The 8,449-nt window shown below is 40.0% G+C and overlaps 1 protein-coding gene and 1 long non-coding RNA gene across 2 annotated transcripts in view; both read right to left on the bottom strand.

Moving 5' to 3' along the window:
* LOC146512578 (testican-2) overlaps positions 1-8,449 on the bottom strand; it is a 47,726-nt gene that overhangs the window by 16,620 nt on the left and 22,657 nt on the right. The gene's annotated exons all lie outside the window — the stretch shown is intronic.
* LOC146512579 (uncharacterized) lies at positions 106-8,448 on the bottom strand. Its single transcript, XR_014875582.1, has 3 exons — positions 5,718-8,448; positions 4,394-4,481; positions 106-1,277 (listed from the first exon to the last, which is right to left on the bottom strand). It is a non-coding gene; the product is annotated as an uncharacterized LOC146512579 (long non-coding RNA).

Here is an 8,449-nt window from a genome sequence, read left to right as displayed (position 1 = left end):
GACCTGAAAGCACCTGAAACCACAGTTATGGGCTTTGCAGTGAGCCATGCATTGCACCAGCTAAATGTTTGGTAGGAGATACCAAAAAAACAACAAAAACCACTAGAAAACACACAAATTGTGTGGCGCAAATAGTAGCCCCTTCAGCATCCCTCGGTTGTAACAATTGGCTATTCGAGTCTGCTCAAACATGTCAGCTCAAAGCAGTCTTGCAGTTCTCCTCTGGATGCATTGATTTGCTGCCATGTTACTGGATGATTCGATATTTACGTTAACCAGCAGTTGAACAGGTGCACACAGAATATCTAAATATCTTTCATTTGACCTGTAGTGCAATTGTTTTGTTTTAAGTCATTCAGTTCTGGAAACATGTTCCCTTTCTTTTACAATCTAAATAAGTGGCACATACATTTGGCACCTATGGCTGTTTTTTTGTTTGTTTGTTTGTTTGTTTTTTGAGAAATCATGATCAGGGTAATAAAAAACAAAACAAAAAAACCCTAAAACACATCAACAACCAGAAAAAAGAACAATAAAAAAGTCACCAGCCATGTTATGACCAGTTTTGTGTAGGATCTACTTTCTTTTTACTAAACTACACCTGCAAACCGTATAACAGAAGGAGATTTACTCGTAATAAGAGTCTCATGTTTGTGAAAAAGGTGACAGGATTTATGTTAGCGAAGAGAGGAAGGAATTTTCAAGTTAGATAGTTGTAAAATTATGGAAAAGCTTATGAAAGATATAATAATGTCAAATCTCAAAATGTGTGTTGTTTTTTTTATAAATTGTCCCCAGCTGGGACATACCCTGGTCATGCCACACATGGGAAGGAGAGCTTTTCTGCTACACTGCAAGCCCCAAACCAAGCAACAGCTGAATTTTTAGGTCTGGCCACCTAGAGCTCCACTATGTTTACCAGCTAATTGCCAAATTTTTCCGCCTCCCATTTGGCGGAAAATAATGTAACGAGGGTTTACAAAGAGCCTTTTTGCTGAGAACAGCTGGCTGCTGTGGCATCTGGTAAACAACATCAGTAACAGCAAAGCAAAACAGAGTTGCAGGCTACAAAACAACATAAAGATCTGATAGATGCTAAAATGCCCCACATACTGATGGAATAGGCGGAAATTTACAATAACAGTGTCACATTTCACAAAATCATTTTTTACTATATAAATGCTGACTCTAGCAGTTTTAAAGTAGCTGGTAGATTCATCTTAAACAAGGTTGCCAGGAAACAAATGAACTTGGTGAACGATTTCCATGACCTAAAACTGTGTCACACATAGGGTTGCCAACTCCCTGAGAAATAAATAAGGGACACCTCGTGGCCAGGGCCGGGCGACCCAGTTGTCTTCACCCTTCCCAGTGTGGTGAATTTTTTAGCTCTTTTTTTGTGTGTGAAATTATTTTTTTTAACCATTTGACTTGAATTTGATTTAAGTAGATGCGTATTCTTTGTGATATCAACACATGGGAAACAAAAATCATTTAGCCATTTATTTTTAGCTCAAAATGACAACATTAACACAATAAAACAGGTCTCTTTCTTAAACAGAAGCCTGTCATGCTTAACTTTTGATAATAAAAGTAAATCTTTCTTTAAAAGAACTCTGTCCTGCTTAACTTAAAATTATATAAATTAATAGAAAACAATAGAAAGAAAAATATTCTTGTAACAGTGCACATTTAGTGCAATTGGCTTCAGCAGAGGCATTATTTCAGCTTTTGCTCCCGTTTGTAAACCCACTTGTTCCCATGATTACGCATCATAACTCATCATCATTATTCATCTATGTATTACTTTTATGTATTACTCATCTATTTGTTGTAATCATCTATCCTTGCAGTTGTTTATTACACAAAATAAATTATATTATCACACTTCTGGCCACATACCGCTGATATTCACTGCACATGCCCATTTTAACCTTAACCAGAGGGTTTAAAAACAAACAAACCAGTGTTTACCATATCTGGTTCTGCCGTGGCCTGGTAGACAAAAATTGGTTAAGGGTTCCCCGAGCTTTCACGCCCCTCATGTTCTTCATGTGCCCACCATTAGAAGCATGCCTATGGAAAAAGTGCGCCGGCACACAGTGCAGTGCGCTTTATAGGTGTTATCGTGCACTTTTCCAGCCAGGTGTTTTCCTTTTCCCATTCTTCCCTGCACTTTTACAGCCTTTTTTTCTTTCTCTGAGAGGAACAAACATTGCTGGTCTAATGCTGGGCTCACACTGTGCGATTTTTGGCCCATTTTGAGCCGATTTTTGAGTCGTGCGACCAATTTGGTGATCGGCCCGATTTTGGCCTTCATCGTGCATCGTGTAGTATACGTGGGGTAACGAGAAGCGATTAACACCTCACGACCAGCTCCCGATCATCAATCGCTCGTGAGGGTGTCACCGCAGCCGCTCACACGCAAACACGTAAACGTCGGTGAAAAAGACGGAGCAGCACGGCTGTGCAGCGTGTGATCTGGACACAAGCGATGGAGGCACAACTTGTAGAACTTTGGAAAGCTCATCCGAGCCTTTTCGATGTGGCATCACCAAATTATCACGACCACAACAACCGTGAAAATAGTTGGATTTACATTGCTGCTCAATCACAGCTGCCTGATCATGTTTGTCATTAGTAATTTAGCAATGTTGATGGCGGTGTGTGTCTGTGTGAGTGAAAGACAGAGAGGGAGAGCGAGCGACAGATTTTCTGTTATAACCTTCATTTTATGGAGGCACAGTGTGACTCAGGTCGCATCAGAGCATCGGGCGGTATACTGTGAGACCCTGCATCGTGACCTACGAACTTATAACCCATGCGAGCCAATCGTGCAGTCTGAAAATCGCACAGTGTTTGCCCAGCTTCAGGTGTACTGTCGTCTGAGACTTGCACCGCAGTGTCGGCGTTTGTTTCCCTGTTGGCCATGCTTTTTGTTGTGGTCATCTGTTGTCTTCCGGTATTTTCTCCGCAAGCGACCTTTCCTCAACCAATGAGATGAGCGGTAATCTGAATTGTCATACTCGAATTGTCATAAGTGTGCTGTCAGCTCATTGGTCACAAAGCAGGGGCGGGGCTGGGAATTATGGTTTCAAACAAAGCGCTAATTGACCCTGTGCACGAGAAAATGCTAACTTCCTGGTTTGAGACCGGATGTGGGGTTGTACATTTCCGGTAGCTTTACTTTGCGGTCAATCGCTACTGCAAAGATATACTAAATATATATATATAAATATATACAAAATTGATGTCCAAAACTCGAAAACGGAACGATCGCGTTAAGTTACAAAGAGGAAGAAGGTGGGAACACTCACCACTGTTGTGTCATAAAAATCTAATGATCAATTTTGACGTTTAAAGAGTTTAGATCGATCAGTTGTTTACATCACTAAACACAAGCAGAACTGCATCACTGCAGCAGAAGACACATCGTCCACATTCAGAAGCACATCTGTGTATAGTGACTGGTCTTATGATTTAAACAGGCAAATGTTTAGCATTCAAACTACAGGTGAACAATAGTCAAACCAGATGTTTTCCGTTATGTCTCCGTTATATCAGCTAGTCAAGTACACACCTACACAGCATGTTAACAAACCGTGAAAAAAAGCCACACAAAAAATTAATGATCGCTGGTAACGGTTTCTATACATTAGTATTTACGAAGGGTATGTTGTGACTTACCTTCAAAATTACAGCGGTCCCTCGCTATAACGCGGTTCACCTTTCACCTCGCTGTTTCGCAGATTTTTTAGTGCAAGTTTGCATGCTTTTTTACGTCCTGCGTCCTGATCGCTGCAGACGATCTCCTCCGTCTCTCCTGTACAGTACAGAATCGCTGCATCTATGCTAGCAGTGTGACTCTGAAGTGCAGTGCTGTATGTCCACGATGTACACGAAACGTTTTGCACCGTCAAAAAATAAAATTGTCTACTTGATTTCACCTATCACTGGTTATTTTTAGAACATAACACCCGCGATAAACGAGGGACAGCTGAGAAATATAACATTTGAATCCATTTTCTCTTTTCCCCTGAGGCGTGGGGGAAAAAATATCGACAAGTCGATGAACATCATTTACAGATATATTGGGTAAATGCCCGAGACATCTATAGAAATGTAAATCACCGCTTTATTTATTTATTTGCTTTGTTTTGGACCGTAAACAGGGCGCGAATAGGACACCGGAAACAAAGCTCCCCACAGGAGTTTCCGCACCGGAAGTAGCATATGCTAACGTGCACATAGTCAATTACATTAAAACTTATAGACTACTTTTGATTCTCACTGTATTACGGGACAAAGTGCGTCCCTTATTAGCTCAATACGGGACGTGTACTTTTGTTTCTAAATACGGGACGATTCCGTTTTTTAAGGGACGGTTGGCAACCCTAGTCACACACTACTTCGCTGCATTTCCTTACAGAAACACAACCCGGAAGATAATGGTATTGTTTCAGATAATGATGTGCAACCCGCTCATATGTCAAGTGTCTAGTGATGGGATTTCCGGCTCTTTTTAGGGATCCGGCTCTTCCGGCTCGGCTCACTAAAAAGAGCCGGCTCTTTCGGCTCCGAACCGGCTCTTCAGGTTGTTTTGTTGCTTTAATTATTTAATCATTAACAATAATATAAAATTATGCAGAAAAGGAATTACTAATGTAAAAAAAGTGGTTTTATTTATATGTGGCCCCTAGAGACAAAGCACGTACAAACTCCAAAACACATTTCTAGCGTTTACTGAACTTCCAAAACAGAGCTACCCAGATCACTTAAATTACACAATTGAAAGCATGTGTGTATTGTTTGTGTATTTATAGACAAGCACTCATATTTATTCAAATAATTTTTAAAAAAAGTTCATTTACCTGTTACTACCACACACCAAATCCGGTTGTTGATACTTCCTGGCTTGTGTAGCCACTAGGTAACAAAAGCTCAACACTGCGCCCTAGCATCCTGAAGCACTTCTGTTGTCTTTTGTACGTGATTCTGAGTTTGTACGTGATTCTGAGTTTTTACGTGTTTTGAAGTTTGTACGTGCTTCTGAGTTTTTACGTGTTTTGGAGTTTTTACGTGTTTTGGAGTTTTTACGTGCTTAGGAGTTTGTACGTGCTTAGGAGTTTGTACGTGCTTAGGAGTTTGTACGTGCTTTGTCTCTAAGGGCCACCATAAATATACTTTATTTATTCACTCCACATAAAATGTAATAAATAAATCATATAATACAAAAAACAACTATTTACATTTTGAACTTTTAACTATTTAAATTTTCAGCTTTTTCCTTTTAAACAAATTTAACGTGAAACAACACAAAACACTGCAAACCACAACACAATTAAATATAAATTAAAATATTAAAACAAAAAGAAGATGCACATTCTCTGTCATATGGGCCTGCATGATTTCTGAATCCTTTATAATCTGCAACTGAAAATAGTGGATGATTACTATACCTTTCTAATGTGACGTTGTTGTCCCTCGCTCTCTTTCTCTCTGGCTCTGTTCCTGAGCTACTGCAAGTGTAACTAACGCCCCTCCCCCCTCTGCCCAGCGCAAAGTACAGGCGCGCATGCGGAGTTTAGCGGGAAAAGGGCGAGAGAGAGGGTGAGAGAAAGAAAAAAAAAAAAACCCTCACGGCTCCCAATAAGGAGTCGGCTCGCGTCGTTCACTTCAAAGAGCCGGCTCTAAGAGCCATTTCGTTCGCGAACGACCCATCACTACAAGTGTCAAGTCCTTATGAAAACCTTTTGTAGTTCTCCTGTTATTTATTGTCATGTCTTTACAAATGGCACCGACCTGAGCAAAATGCATTTCCCCTTGTGCAAAATTAGCATATATCTAGCTGTGTAACTGCCTCGAAGCAGCAGCTAAAAAAATCACACACATCTGTCATACGGCGCTCATATACAACTCCCACATGTGAAAAATGAAATTTAAACACTAGCTTTAATTTGCAGTGAAGATCAAGTAGGTTTTCCAGCTCTACTCGTTTTGTTTAGAATATGCTGCATCGAGAATTCAGTTCAGGGCGAGGATGTGATAGAGCCATTATGGGTTTTAAATCCTCCTATAATCATGTCAACAAAAGCGACGCAACTGCACCGAGCCCCCGTGCAATCTATCAGAGATTATTATTATTATTATTACACCGCAATCAAAACCATTCCAGCTGCTTTCTTATCCACGATTAGCATCGCCGCCGTTGTCTGCGCTCGTATCTGAATTCTTCACCGAGTATGGCGCCTTGCAGTTGGACAGGCTCATCAATCAAACGCTGTCATCATCCATTACTTTTGCATTTAATAAAGTACCTTAGCGGTTCTGGGGAAAAAATAAAATCTGCAGAGAGTGTGTTACTGGGCTGCCGGACATTTAAAGCATGAAACAGTAAATCATGAGAGAGACTGTCCCGTTAGAGCAATTTGCAGCTACGTTTATTTTCTCACGATTATCACAGGATGCAAACCACAAGTTCACCTCTGTTTTCTTTGACAACACATTATGCTCGAACAGTTTCCTGAGGTTGTACACATTGACATGTAATCACAGCCACCTTTTTTTCTTCTTTTTTTTCTTAATCTAATCTTCAGTAAAGGGACAAAAGTAGTCTAATTGTTCAGCATAAATAAAGGTTGAATATGAGGCTCCTCTGTTAAATCAGTCAGCGAGTGGGCAGCTTATTGTTTCAAAACTGCCCTTGAATAAAGAGCAGTCTGTGGAGCTGAGTTGATGTCTCAATTGGCTCACTTAAAAAGGCACCAGAGGTGTCTAAAGTCTCCGGTTAGGTCCTTTGTTCTACCCAGGGCTTGCAGGTACACCTTCTTGGAGTTCTTTGCTGTCTTGTTGAATTTGCAATGAAGAGAGCTCTGATCAATTAAGTCTGCAGAATTAGTCCCAAAGGGAGTTGTGATGCGGATGAAATCAATGGTATTCAAATAGAAGTCGCCCACACTACAGCAAGCGAGGCGTTTTCTTGAGATTACATTAGTTATTCCCCTTGTTGTAGGCTAAGAACAGATGACTGGGATAACATCTCCAGCTGCTTCTTCTCACATCTTCTTCCTTAGAGGAAGTGTGGGTGTGGCATTACAACCCGACCTCCCACTCTCACCTTGCAGCTAGAACACATTGTTAGGAGCTGCTAATTAGCAAGCGCGTGTATGATTAGTGCACATATACCCTGACCTGTGAAATGATTCATACCGCACTTTATTCCCCTGACCTTCTTAAAGGGATTCCTGCATGCTAAGATGAAAGTGACTGCTTTGTTAAAACAAGCACAGGAACCTAATTTGCTGTGATTTAAACTTAAAGGTCAGGCAGATACAACCTGACATAGCAATGGTTGACTTATGGATGACAATGAATAACATTTGGACAAAACATCAATGAATCATAAACCTTGACATATTAATTTCAAGAAATGACCTGTTTACTGAGCAACACTTTAATATTCTTCAAAAATATGACTTAGAAATATGGCCTATATTACACATTTATGTTGTTTATTGCTTAAAAATAATCTCTCTGCCTGAAATTTTTTAGAGAAATCAGATTAATGTTAGTAAAGTTTCAAAACACTTGGATGAATCAGTGCAGCTTTTCCCCCCCGATTTACATAGTTAATCTCCATATATAACAAAGAGCTTGTAATTAATTATTAACTTGATCCCATCCAATCATGAACTAATAGCAGACAGACTCCATCTTATTGCTTTTTTATTGCTATTTTGACATACCAAAGTCAATTTGAAAAAAGCAAGAGGTTTTAGACTTGGTCCCCTTTAAAGGAACTATTTAAAAGGCAGTGAGATCACAAGTTCATTTCACACGACTGCATTATAACATCTTTCTGGAGGAAAGGAGTCTTTTATGAGAAAAAAACAAAACAGCATTTAACTGAAACATTACACAACTGAACTTCATGTTCAAATTGTCTATTCCACCTCCACAGCTGAAGTTCTTTTCTCAGCTAGGAACAGACCCCACGGAGAAAAATGGAGCCTGGTGGGAGTTCTGAGTTGAGCCCTCAGCAACAAAAGCAATTACAGCAGGCTTTTCAAACTAATGGATCTGACTGAAGGCTCGGTCTCTCCTTTCCTGAATCACAACTGTGTTCTCACCCTTCACAATCTCTGACACCTCACACCAGCGCTCACCACGAGCTGGATGACCTCAGACAACTGTCGCAGTTAAAAGAAGAAGTTGGCGCTTTGATAACGTGTGCTGCACCATTTCATTGTCTAAAGGAGATGGATAAAGGCAAAGAGCACTTAGCTTTTCATTATTTCAATATGAAGTACTGAGCTGTGAAAATTGTCTCTGAATGCTGTACTTTACCATACACATAAGCTGAAATAGACAATAGGCTTTAAATGAAACCACTCATCAATCCTCAGCTCTTCAAACACAATCTTTTCCAATCAGATAAAATCAGTATTTA

The sequence above is a fragment of the Neolamprologus multifasciatus genome, chromosome 8 (assembly GCF_963576455.1).
Source record: "Neolamprologus multifasciatus chromosome 8, fNeoMul1.2, whole genome shotgun sequence".
Taxonomy (NCBI): Eukaryota; Metazoa; Chordata; class Actinopteri; order Cichliformes; family Cichlidae; genus Neolamprologus; species Neolamprologus multifasciatus.
The sequence above is the reverse complement of the archived record's forward strand: the minus strand, read 5'-3'. Positions and strand labels throughout refer to the sequence as shown.